Genomic DNA, 14,000 nt, shown 5'->3' on the forward strand with positions numbered 1-14,000 from the left:
ATCTAGAAGTCTTGGATTCAGACTTGGTCTACAGTCCATCACACTCTAAATGTCTAGTAAGGGGAAATGTATAAACCTCATGCCCTGCTGTGCCTGCTCTCTTCACTGGAAGAGATAAATAATGAGGCTGGAGTCCAATTTCTGTGATCTTCAGCCTTATTTCTATTGATAACCACCTGAAACACCCAACTAGCAAGACCACGCCCTTGAGCTGGCTTTCATGACCTTTAATACAGAAGGCCTGGAGATTTTAACAACTCTGTGAATTATCTTTCCCTATTACCTGGCCTTAGACATAACTGGCCCCTGATAAAATCTGTAGGGTTCTAAATATTGAAACCAGGATATTACTAAGAAATTCCATATTCAAGACCTTCGCTTTCTGTTTTGAACACAACAGCCATATAAGGGTGCTTACAGAGGTCTTGGTAACTTGTCCAGATCATATTTCTAGTAAGTGACAGACATTTATAGCCACATCTGGCTAACTATAGTGGTATTATCCCACACATAAGCCTATGCCACACATTTCACAACCACAGGGGCCCACCCAACTAAAAAGGTCAAAGAGGTATTTGATAAATAGGGTGACCATAACCACAGCATTTAAAATGGGACATGTTAAGAGTGCTACATTGAAACAAAAGGTACAGATTAGGGCCATCTATCCAAGCAATCCAGAGTGTGTGGTCATTTTAAATGACAGAGCAAGTTTCTAACACCTGTCAACCTTTCTTGACCACACATCACCAAACTCTGTAGCTCATATTGTGCTTCCTTCTTTAGCACAATTGTACACAAATCACAGGTGAGTTTATTATATTTTAGACAACCGTTTCATCACAGAGATTAAATGTCTCTTTTTTACCACTACCATTCCATTTCAATTCTTCTACAGTTACATTAGGGAACTCTTCTCTCCATCATTCATTCATTTATTTATCCAATAAACGAGCGCCTCTGGTCAGTAAGATGTAGGGCCTTCTCTAAAGCCAATTCTCCCCAGTAAAGGAATTAAAACACATGCAAATCACTTCAACATCATCAATTATGAGCAATATACATGGAAAGGCACCACAGAATATGCAAAGATTTATCAGATGGAAGTTATAGCTCTAAGCAGAGTCTAGCAGAGACTTAAAACGTGGGCAAAAAAGTACCAGCAATTCAAAGTAAATGGTGATAAAAAATAGTGAGAGAACAGTAAGTGCTATTGAAGATTAGCAAAAGAAAGAGATTACTCCAGCCAAGGGAATCAAAGAAGACTAAACATTAAGAGGTCGCTTTTGAATTGATTTGGAAATTTAGAATTAAGGCAGAAGGAAAGTGTGGGAAAAAGAACCTCAGTGAAGATAATGTTCAAAGATGGCTAAAGCATGGGACATAAATAGGAACTAGTCTATAAATAATTCGGTTTGGCTCACACACAGGGCATTAGTAAAAGAACTACAGAAGATTTTGTTGGAAAGCAGGGAGTGTGAAGGGCAGAATATGTCAAGGCTCTGAATAGCAAGCTAAGGATTTGGGATTTAATTTAAACAGGAAATAGGGAATCACTAAAGATTTCTGATTAGAGGATTGATCTGATCATCAAATTGCACCTTATGGAGATTATTCTTCCAGGTAGGTATTGGATAGATTGCCACTAAATTCTGTCTTGAAATCATTTTGGCTCCTCAGTCTGTCATCACAGTAATTGTTATCCTCCCAGTTCTGTGTCATCTATAAACTTGATCAGTATGCCACCTATATCCTCATCTAAATCATTAATAAAAGTAATTGATAATTCTGCATTAATCTTTGTCAGCAGAGAGCAACTAGATTATTTCATTACAGATTCAAAGCACAGTAATTTCAGACCCAATACTCAGCTATGCTAAAACACTCTAGCCTCCCAAATTGCTTTTGGCTATTAGAAAAAAAAAAAACAACAACCTCATACCTCTAGATTTTCCCAATTTGCCTGTTTATAAATTGCTGAATTCCAAAGGCAACACTCAGAAGACATTCTAATTAGTGTGATTGAGGACCTTAATTGATATTCCCATGAGCAACTGGATTATGCCTGAGGCACTCAGGTTACTGAGGTAAAGCTAATCTAAAGATAACCTTTGTGCAAACACAAATCCAGGGTCAGTCCTGCCCTCTGATGAATGAAAATATAGCAGCCTAAAAGAAAATGTGTGACACTGGTTTTGATAGACTAAAGGTTCCAAGGTTAGTAGGAGGTTGGCTGGTCTGAAACCTTTCAAAGGATGGTTCATGTAACATTGCCCTTCTTTCATTATGCATTAGAATTTTATTATTGTGAATAGTAATACACTTTTAGTTCTTGTTTCTTGAAGGGCAGAGGGAACTGGATGGCAAATCAAAAATTCTAGAGACTGAGATCTCTAAAATAAAAGTGCTTATTGAGCCATTACAGATGCAGCCAGAAAAAGAACTGAGTCCTGGGACAAGAAGTTTCTGCTTCACCAGCAGCAAGGCCAGTTAACAAAAACAACTTATCCACCGATTCAAGCAATGGAGCACATTTATGAGGAGTCTCAAGAAAAGAAAGTTCTTTAAATTCACATGGGCTATAGATAAGCAAAGTGGGTTAATGTGAAGCAGGGAAAGTCCTAGAATAGGTGGTTAGTCCGCAGAGAGGGCTCATGCATTCTTTGTTGATGGTGGTCAGACACTGTTCACGCACAACAGGGATGTGGTGGTTCTGGGGACCTTCTAGATGATTGTTGAAATGATTTCATCAAGGAACGTGGAGTTTCTGGTTAGCTGCAGCCTGCAGCTACTGACTGATAACTTTCCCTTGACTCTCTCCCTCATTCTCTGGCCCTGTTGTCACTTACTTTAGAATATTTCAGAATTTTTCCTTATCAGGGGTATTTTCAGAGATAGAGAAACTGCCATAAAGCAACTTGCCTAATGATGTATGGTTTCTCACTGTCTGAATTACAATGTACCTTTAGATTATTGTAATAGAGTTCAACAGACTCTGCCCTTGCATAGATGATTGGAACCTAAATATAAAAAATTCTTGGTCAACCTTTCCTGCATTATCCATTTTACTCCCTATATAATAATTTTCATATTTCCCACATATTGAAGTCATTGTTTCCCAGTATATCAACTTGGATGCCTACAATGCCTACATAATCTAGTAAGTTTCAAATATTCACTTAGTTCTATATAATGAGCAATAATATAAATGATGATTGTTAACATGTGATCAGCACTTTAACATCTACCCTTGCATACAAATCTATTATCTGCATTCTCCAGGCTTAATAAGCTGCAGGATCTCCTTACCTCTGAGTCAGCCCTGACTACTGATTCTGCTAGGCCAGCAGGTGACAGGCTGAAACCAGGTTTGTTGCACCATAGGCTGGCATTATCTCTGAATCACCGTTTGCCTTCCTGCTGTACAGAAGCATTTCACCAAGCCATAGAACTAGACTTATCCCTCGGTTTCCTTAGCGATCCCACATACAGCTCCATACTCATCACAGCCCCTCTTTAAAGCCCACTAACTGGTTGGAGTTTGGATCTTCAATCCAGTACTTGTCAGCATGCTTTTCTAGGAGCCTGAATTTTGCCCTGTGGAAGGTCTTGCTCCAGGCTAGATAAGCCCCCTGAAGCCATGGAGCTGCTGTCACCAGCTTCATTCCTGGTTGACAGAGAACCTTTGCTATCATCTGTCCAAGGAAAACTTGGCCACAACACCAAGGCACAAACCTAAATGTTCATCTCCATGCAGGGTCAGCCCTGCTGCTAAATCACTTTCTTGAGTTTTGATCCTTCCTTTTCCCTTCTCTAACTTATTGATAAAGTTTAAGCAAGTCTTTCATCTATACCCTCCTAAGGTATGACAAACAAGTCTTTGAAGGGCATATGGCAAGTTAGTAATTACACTATTTTATAGAAAAGGAGAGAACATTTATTAAGAAATCAGAGTTGCTTTTCCCATCTTTTATCTACTTTATAGTTTTTTGAACCATAAATGAATCCTTGGGCAGAACATTTCAAAATCTAGTATTTATCAGTAAACAAAAATTTCAAAAAAGTGACATGGAAGACTCTGATTCTGGGTAAAATGAAGTAAGCACACTTTACTTTGTTTTTCTCTATGAATGCAAATATAAACCTGAGCAGAATGCATGGAGCAATTATTTGTACACCTGAAAATAAATACATTCTTTTCAAGTACATGTAAGACATTCACCAAGATAAACCATAAATCAAACTTCAACAAATTTAAAAGAATTAAATGTGTAAGTTCTAGTCATAGAATTAAATTAAAAATCAATAAAAGAAAAATAATAGGAAAACTCTGAACAGTTAGAAATTAAGTAATATACTCGTAAAAAAAAATCCATGGGTAAAAGATGAAGACTCAAGGGAAATTAGAAAATATTTTGAACTGAACAAAAATGAAAATACAACATACCAGAATGTGTGGTGTGCAGTTAAAGCAGTGTTTAAAAGATAATCTGTAGCATTAAAGGTTTATATTAGGAAAGATGAAAATTTTCAGTAATGTAATCTTCCACTTTAAGAACCGAGAAAAATAAATCAAGCAAGCAAACTGAAGGAAATAATGGAGAGCAAGATCAAAAAATTTTAAAACAGAAAATATATATATATATATATATATATATATATATATATATATACACACACACATATATATAGGAAAAAAACAAATGAAACCAAAAGTTAGAAGGAAAAAAATAGACATACATCACTAATATCAGGAATTAGAGAGTCACTACTGATTATATAGGCATAAAAATGTTAATAAGGCAATACTAAAAACTCTAGGCATATAAATACATAATTTAGGTGAAATGAACCAATATCTCAAAAACTACAAACTACCAAAGCTCATTCAAAATGAAATGAACAACCTGATTGGTCCTATAATTATTAAAATTAATTAAATTTACAGTTAGAAACTTTCCAGTTTCCAGTAGCAGGTGGTTTCACTGGCACATTCTATCAAACATATAAAGAATAAATAACATCAACTCTAAATAATCTCTTCCATAAAATAGAAAAGGGGAAAAAAAGTTGTCAATTCATTTTATGAGACAACATTACTATTATTCCAAAACCTGCCACAGACAGTAAAATAAAACAAATCTATAGATAGCCCACAACCAAGGAGAGTTTATGCCAGGAATGCAAGCTGGTTTAAGTATTTGAAAAGTCTAAAAAAGAAAACCACATGATCATATCAGTTGATACAGAAAGAGGGTTTGACAAAACTCAACATCTACTCATGACAAAAACTCTAAGAAAGGTAATAGAAGGGAACTTCCTCAACCAATAAAGAGCATCTACAAAAAAATCCCAACAGCTAACGTCACTTCTCATACTGAAGGGTGAATGCTTTTCCACTAAGGTCAGGAGCAAGGCAAGGGTGTTCATTCTTAGTACTATTCAACATCATACTGGAAGTCATAACCAGTACAATAAGGCTATTCACAGATGGCATAACTTTCACAGATTTTCATAGAAAATCCTAGGGAATCTATTAAAATAAATAAAATTAAATAAGTAATGTCACAGTATATGTAGCCAATACACAAAAACTAAACATATTACTATATACTATCAATGAACAATGAAAAACAAAAAATTTTAAAACACTGGTTACAATAACTAAAATAAATAAATAAATAAATGAAATGCTTTGCTAAAAGTCTAACCAAACAGGTGTATGATCTATATGCTGAAATTTACAAAATGTTGATAAAAGAATGAAATATAATTTAAATAAATGGAAATATGTGGTTGGCAGAACAGCCCCATGCCTAAATACCTGGAACCTTATTTAGCAAAAAGAACTTTACAAATATAATTTAGATTTAGGGACCTAAAATAGGGAGATTTATACTGGATTATGCAGATGGGTCCTATCGAATCATCTGAGCTCTTAAAATAACCAGAGAACTTTCTTGGTTAAAATCAGAAAGATGCAGCAGAAACATAAATCAAATAAATGTGAAGCAAGAAATAAACTTGATAGGCCTTTGATGTTTAAAGATAAATGTAGCAACATGTCAAGGAATGCAGGTGGCCTTGGAGCTGAAAGAGAGAGTCTTAGCTGACAGCCTGTAAGGAAACAGGAACACAGATTTATAGCCAAGAGAAATGAGATTCAGCCAACAACTTTGGAAGTATATTCTTCCCTCATGCCTCCAGAAAGAAATGCAGCCATGCTGATTTTAGCCTTGTCACTCTAAGCAGAGAAACAGCTAAGTCACACTCTACCTGGACTTATGACTCACAGAAACTGTGAAATAATAAAAGAATATTGTTTTAAGCCACTAAGTTTATGATAATTTAATATAGTGATATAGAAAATAATGCAAGAGACATACCATATTCATGGATTGAAAGACTTTCAATAGAAAAGATGTCAGTTCTCTCCCAAATTAATTTACAAATTTAATGAAATTACAACCAAAATCCAAGCAAGATTTGTTCATAGATAAAGACAAGTGGATTCCAGAATGTATATGGAAAGAGAAATGCCTTAAATATCAAAAAACATTTTGAAAAAGAAAAATAAAGTTGTAGAAATCACACTACAAACAACTCAATTTTAAAATGTCAAATGTCTTAAAGAGACACTTTGCCAAAGAGGATATTAAAAAGGCAAATCAACACATGAAAAGATATTAAACATCACTAGCCACAGGGAAATGAAAATTAAAACCACAAAATTTAATAACACTACATAACTTTCAGACTAAAGAAATACTGACAACACCAAGTGCCGAAGGGAATATAGAGCAACTGGAACTCTATTACTGCTATAAATATACACTTACTGTAAGATGTAGTAATTCCATTCCTAGGTATTTATCCAAGAGAAATGGAAAATTGTGTTCACACAAAACCTTTATATAAATGCTTACAGCAGTTCTATTGTTAATTGCCAAAAACTGGAAACAATTCAAATGTCCTTCAACAGGCAAATGGATAAACTACCCCTGGTACATCCAAAAAATAGACTACTTTTCAATAATACAGAGTAATGAGCTATTGATAACATCCACTAGGAAGAATCTCAATGGCATTATGCTAAGTGAAAGATGCCAGTCTCAACAGATTACTGACTACCCAATTCCACTAAAACAGCATTCCTCAGAAGACAAAACCAGAGGGACAAAGAATGGGTCACGATCTAGAGGTAACAGGAAGAGGAGACTGAAAAGATAGCACAAGGTGTCAAGTAGGGGATAGAACAGTTCTGTACTATGATGGGTTAAGTAATTATATGAACCTATACATGAATTATTATTCATAGAGCTGAATTTCCAAAAAAAAGTCCATTTAATTGTGTTAATTAAAAATATTTTTTTCAAGTGGCATGATTTTTCTGTTCTACAAGCTCTACAAATTGTCTGTGAACCCTTTTAAACAGTTCAAATAAATGAAAGCTCTTTTAACCTAAATGATTTCTATTTTCAACATTTACTTTGAAAATAACACAGTTCTATTGTTAAGTACTGAATGTTCCAGAAAAGTCTAGCACTAGAAGCACATAGAGAGATCAATGAACTTTCACAGCTTTCAGCATAACAAGCCAGTGTTGCTAACCTCAATACAACGTCAGAGGCCAAGTTCACAGAGAAAACACTAGCACACTCCTCTTAGATATTGCCTTCCCCTTTCTTACTGGATAGCTTCAAAGTGTTTGGAACTCAGAGAGGACATATATAACATAATATACCACCTGCCATCTTTAGAAACTTGGAATAGAATGCGAGCAAATTGATTTCCATTTGTTCTTTAATATTTTGAGTAGCAACATGCTCTGTAAAGTAAAGGGAGAAATACCTTCATTAAGCCTCATACTTCACAAGAGAGAACTAGAACTAGGTTGTCACTGAGATGAAACTGAAAGAGAACCTTAAAATAAGCAGTGAACTTGGCATTCTAAGTTTGACTGTGATCCTGAACAACCGAAGAGGAAAGGATTATTCACAGCAACGTATAACCTGGTCAACTGTCTTGATGACTAATCTAAGACTGACACTAGGTATTGCTGGGCACTTCTTAATGAGGACAAGAGTGTTTGACTGTTCCTTAGTACCCTTTCCTTAGTGTGTAGACAATTTGATGATTAAGTATTCTGTACTTAGCGATACTGAGGCAGGTCTTTTGCATGGGGGGTGATAGCAACTAATTCCTACCCCATCAGTTTGTTGCAAGGAATGTACTTGATAATTCCTCTCAAGGGATTAGCACTGTCCAGGAACATAAATAGCTCTCAGCAAATGCTGGTTATCATCAGCTCTAATGAAATAAGATAATATATGTGAAACACTTGAGAAACCATGGAGAAACAGACGAATGTGAGCTACTGTTAATACAGTTTACAGAGACAAGCCCAAGTTACTTGGTTCAAGGTAACCATTGGCCATTCGGCAAAACTTGCCATGTCCTACTCTTTGTCCAAATTTAGCGCTCTGCTCCTGGAAAAGACAGTCAAGGTTTTTAAGTCTCCATACACTGTAACTTACAGAACTTACAGAAAAGCAACATTGTTATGCTAATGCCTATGATGAAACTTGAACTTGGAGAAATCATGATCCAGGATGTATGTATCCCTCCTGTAGTCTTCAAATACCTCATGTTTAAAAGGAAGTAAGAACTTCTGCAATGTCTCATAGGGTGATTGTAGAAGACCAAATGATGCGACGCAAGAAAAGAGACTTTACAATTAATATGTGTTATATTAATATAGTGTTACTATGTTAGTTTTATTATGCATAGGCTGGACTTTTTGTTTTGCTTTGTTTAAATCTGAAAGAATTCAAAGGGGTGGACATCTTAAAGTCAAAAGGAAAATAACTATGAATTGCTTTCTTCAGATCAGAACCTGGATTACCTTCGAGGATATTGACAGGGAGACGCAGAACGACACTTCTGTGGTCTGGTAACATTCTGTTTCTTCGTTGATGGTTACATGACAACGCATTTGTAAAAAATCATCAATTTGTACACTTGATATTTATGTGCTTCACTGTTAACATGTTCATATATAAAAAATTATGGCAAAACTTTTGCTTGACTGAAGTTAAAGAATGGTTTAAAACAATAGGGAAAGGTTTGCAAAAGGTATAGGATAACACTATAACCTTTTAAATCCAGAAAGCAGCTTAAAATACAACACAGAATGTGACAGAGAGTCGTATCAGAGAGCTTCAAGACTGGGCAGAGAGTATTTACAAATGAATACAACTAGCGTTCTTCCTAATTCACACAATAAACATGTATCAAGATCTGGACACAGTCTGAGGGAAGAGGAGGAAAGGAAATTGGTTTTCCTCATGGAGCTTGCAGTCCTGAGACATAAACACCCAGAGCCCAGGGGACAGCACTGCCGCACAAGCATTTCATGACCTGCACATGAGAGCATAGGGAGCTGTTCGCTGGGGAAAGCTCATGCCATCTGAAGTTAAGGTCAGAACATGGTGAAAGTAAAACCATCACAGACACAAAACAGTCATATCACTTTACAGACCAAGTTCTAGTCACCTCCTGATTAGGAAAGTCATTACTTTTCCCAGCACAGAAAAGCTTCCTAGCCATCGGAGGTTTGCTTCTCTTAAATTTCATTTTACAGCTTTGCCACCAATAGTTTTCTCATTCAAAGGAATGCTTTGAATGAACAGGATCCTGTCTGTGAGGATCTCGAGAGAAAGATAGCATCTACACAGTTACAGAGACCACAGGTAACTATACTCTGGCCAAGTTTTCAGAGATTTCTCCATAAAGACTGTACACCCCATCAGCAGTGTCTACAGAATCAAATTTCGTTCAGATCAAGAATTTATTTACTTATTGAGCCCCTATTTCAGACACTTTAGTAGAAACTGCAGTATACAAAAACAAACCCACAGTTATAATTATAGATCTCACAGTTTGGGAGCAAAATCAGACTTATAAACACAAAATAAAAAGGAGAAAAAAAGCAGAGAAAAGAATAAGTCAATGGTCCCATACAATACAATCACACCAAAGAGGTGATGAAAACCAGCATATCCTATAGTGGGCATTCTGCCAAAGGACCATGTGGCTAAGTGATTTTGAAAAGTAACAAGTCATGTTTCTTTCTCAGAGATTCACAATACATAATAAGCATTTTAAAGGTTCTGATAATCTACCCAGTAAATATTATGGTTGACTTGTTTGAACACAGCATTAACCAAAGTTATTTGATCATGAACCCCTTTTTTATGCATTATACCTCTCAGAAATCTGCTGGAAATCCTGACAGAGATTGTGAAAGCCCTAATTAGGGAAACGAGAGCATGCAAGCCCTAATTCCCAGATTAATCTTCAACCCATAAGACGCAGATGCTTTTCAAAATCATCCAACTCCACTTGAGACCAAATTGGCTACCAGGGAAAGAAAATTAATCTGAACTTTCCCACAGCGTCACCTTGCCTCTGCAGCCTTTCCTGATTCTCTGTTATCTTGCCTCTGGCCAGAAGTAAAACTACAGCTTTTCTAAATATTCTGGGCAGATGCCCTAACCTCCCTCAGAGCCCTGAGGAATTTATGTCCTTATCTGGTTTATTTAGGTTTCTTTCTTTTTTCACCTCCCTTGGAGGACCAAGACTCCAAGTTCATATCCACAGGATATAGTCTGAAGCTGTTACACAATAAATATGTATAAATATAGGGCAACTGCTGAGTGGCAGAAAGAACATCTCCCTAAGCACAGTCAGCCTCTGCGCTAGCTTGTTGTTGGTTGCTTTTTAACTGTGTGCTCTTGGATAGTGTACTTAACATCTGTGTACCTTGGTATCCTTATCAGTAAAACAGGATAACAAATATTTACTTAAGCATTACTATAAAGATCCGATTAAGTATATTTATGACAAAGCTCCATGGTGGTGAAGTGTGATGCAAACATGAGGTTTGTTTTTATTTTGCAAACATACTCACATGCACACTAGTTTCTTTAGCAAAGCTCAGCGCTATCCAGAGGATGAAATCTCCTCCAGGTATAGGTCTAAACAGATGACACTGTGAGTTCTGTGACTCTCACCAATATCCACTGCCTAAAAAATGAACCTGTCTTCAGAAAGTAGAATTGAATGACTCTAAGCCATTCTTGGTCTCACAACACAACCACTTGTCCTTTCAGAAGAGCCCTTCCTCCATGTCAGCTCTACAACCCCCTGCTTCTGTCAGAAAAAATGGCTGGCTTGCCAGAGATCATCCATCAGGCCAGAGTTTCACCTGCCCTTCTGTTCAGGGAATGGGAAGCTTCAGTAGCTTCAGTTCCTCTCACAGACCCTGCAGTCCCCAGGGGCTCCTCATTCTCAATTACACAGACAAGCAGGTAGGGTCCTAGCCTGACTCCCGCATTAATTAGCTAAATAGCTTTGCCTGTGCACCTCATTGTCCTGATGTCACAATTTCAACAACTAGTTTAATTAAGAGTTAATGTCAAAGTTAAATTCGAATTTTCACAAAACACTTGCCACGTGCCAGGCCAACACTGTGCCAGTTGTGAGAAAGCACAGGGGCTTCAGGACAGCCCTACCTCCAAGCATTCTTTCTACTGGAGAACACAGTCCATTAGTCATTCTTCCCAGCCCCATCTCCAATCTCGTCCTGGAAATGCAAAGAGAATATTCCAAGTCTCTCTGAGAACCTACATAAGCCCAAACTGGAGAGACTTAAAGGAAACATCATTCCTCTGTACCTAAAGTGTTAAAGAAAATCCCCTTATGAACTAACACTGAGGAAGTCTGTGTGAATCTGTGTCCCTGCTGAGAAAATTCTATGGCTCCTTTCAGTGATTTTTTGGACACCAGGATCAACCTGGCAGATAGCAATGTGCACCCACCAGTCCCATAGTCTGGGAGGTACCCTCAGTCCACCAGATCACTATGGATGGAGAAAAGGGTGGGGGGCTCTAACCACAGGTCTTTCTTTACATATGTATTTGACATTTGGGGATTTTATTGCAAATAAAGTAAGACCATGTAATCCCACTTCTATCAGAATGAGAATGAGATAAAATTTAATAGTGCTATTATCTACTGATCCATAAACCACTAAAGACACAAGTGACCCTACTTTCAACAAGTACACCTTATCTTTATTATACAGCTACTTAGGGGAAAAAAAGTGCTTTCACAGAAAGGTACTCAAGCAGGGCTTAATATGAGGTTTTAAGATGCATTGACAAGGAAAATGAACAGGAGGGGAGAACATACACTAAAAAATATTGACAGAGTACAAGTGGGGCATTTTGTGACTGCACCATTAGCTTTCCTAATGCAAAGTTAATAAATGGTAACTAAACACCTAGTATGTGGACCCTCTGTTGTGGTGCTAAAGAATGAAACATTTTAACATGCTCCAGATATCCAGGAATTCATAACCTTGTAGGGATCTCCAACATGTGTATTGCTAATTATAATCTTGTGGTTAATAGCCTATTGTTTTGGTTAAATATTCCAATCCCTGACTCTGCCACTTAGTACCTATAAAATATTGGGCAATTCACTTAATCTGTCTGTGCCTTAGTTTCCTCAACTGTAAAATGGGGAGAATATCAGTACCTACTTCATTGTTGACAGAGTTATACGAGTTAACATATATAAAATGCCTAGAAGAATTATTCTTCCAACTGTGCAAAGCAGTTAGCTGTGTTTGCTCATGATATTATTAAGTGTACAGATCAAAGTAACATGCTCTGAGGAAGGAATTACTTGCATTTTAATAGTGGGGGGGAGGTGTGAGGTTGGGGGAGATCCCTCGAAAAAGATGGCATTACAACTAGATTCTGAAGACAATAATACTCTGAAACACAGCCATGCCCAGGAAGAAAGGCATTTAGGGCAAATTAAAATAAAACAACTCTTGCTTTTTACCCCTCAGCATCGAACAGGATGGAAAGCTTGCTCACGATGTCTAATCAGATGAATATTATCTTGTTTATGAAGTCCCTAAAATCATTGACTACGAACGGCTATTAGAAAGAGAAATTGTATTCTGCACATCATTTCAAGGACTCCTTGGAGCTGCTAATCATATCAGTGTATGGTTACCCCATGCTGCCCTAGGTAGCAGTACCAGAGATTATAGAAGCTAATAGGGCATTACTCAAGCGATGGAGCCATAAAAAGCATGTTGATTACACCAGTGCCGCTAGTTTCAGAATGGGAGTCTTCCTCATCAGCACACAAAAAATTTTTTTAAACATTTTGCCATTCAGAAAGTTGTTTCCACACATATATATTCATTTAAACCTCTGAAGACCACCAGGAGTTTGGTATTTAATATCAATCCCATTTTCCAGAAAAAGTAGTGATTTCCCCAAAGTTCTACAGATATTTAATGGTGAAACCAGTCAGTATTCAAACTCAGGTAAGTGGACACCAAATCTCATCATCTTTCAACTAAATGCTTCCCTTCCATACTTGTTATTACTTTAAACATTTCTGTTACAGACATGGGACCCCAAAGCACTATTTTCTCCTGGAATCTGAACGTCTATCTTCTGCTTAGCAGATGGTCTCAAGCATTCATCATGTCCTAACAAAAATCCCATGTTACTTCATGCCATTGATCTGTAGCTGTCTCCAACAAAAAGACCTGAATGCCCGCAGTGTCCCTGGGAATTTTAAATAAGAAGTCAATGAGAGATGCTGGTAAGTGGTTCTGTAATTGTCTAGCGGTGAATAAAACCTTGTGGAATAATAATCATATTGATATGCTGGCTATGTGAATGATTCTGCAGTGAATTACAACAGGGCACTTCAGCTCCAAAGCCTAGGGTACCACATCTGCATAATTAATCTCACTCTGCAATAACCACGCAGGGTCAGCAAGATTGGCATTCAGCAGCTGAAATTAATGCCCTATTATTTCAGTCTCCTTTAGTATTTCTTCAGATTCAGGAAAATAATATCAGATGGAGTAGCTCTGTTGACACAGTTTTAAAAGATTGCCAAGG

At 37.0% G+C, this 14,000-nt stretch overlaps 1 protein-coding gene across 3 annotated transcripts in view; it reads right to left on the bottom strand.

Annotated features, from left to right (window-relative positions):
* The window catches only part of IL1RAP (interleukin 1 receptor accessory protein), a 126,364-nt gene that overhangs the window by 77,963 nt on the left and 34,401 nt on the right, over positions 1-14,000 (bottom strand). The window lies entirely within an intron of this gene.

The sequence above is a fragment of the Manis javanica genome, chromosome 3 (genome assembly GCF_040802235.1).
Source record: "Manis javanica isolate MJ-LG chromosome 3, MJ_LKY, whole genome shotgun sequence".
In the NCBI taxonomy this organism is placed as follows: Eukaryota; Metazoa; Chordata; class Mammalia; order Pholidota; family Manidae; genus Manis; species Manis javanica.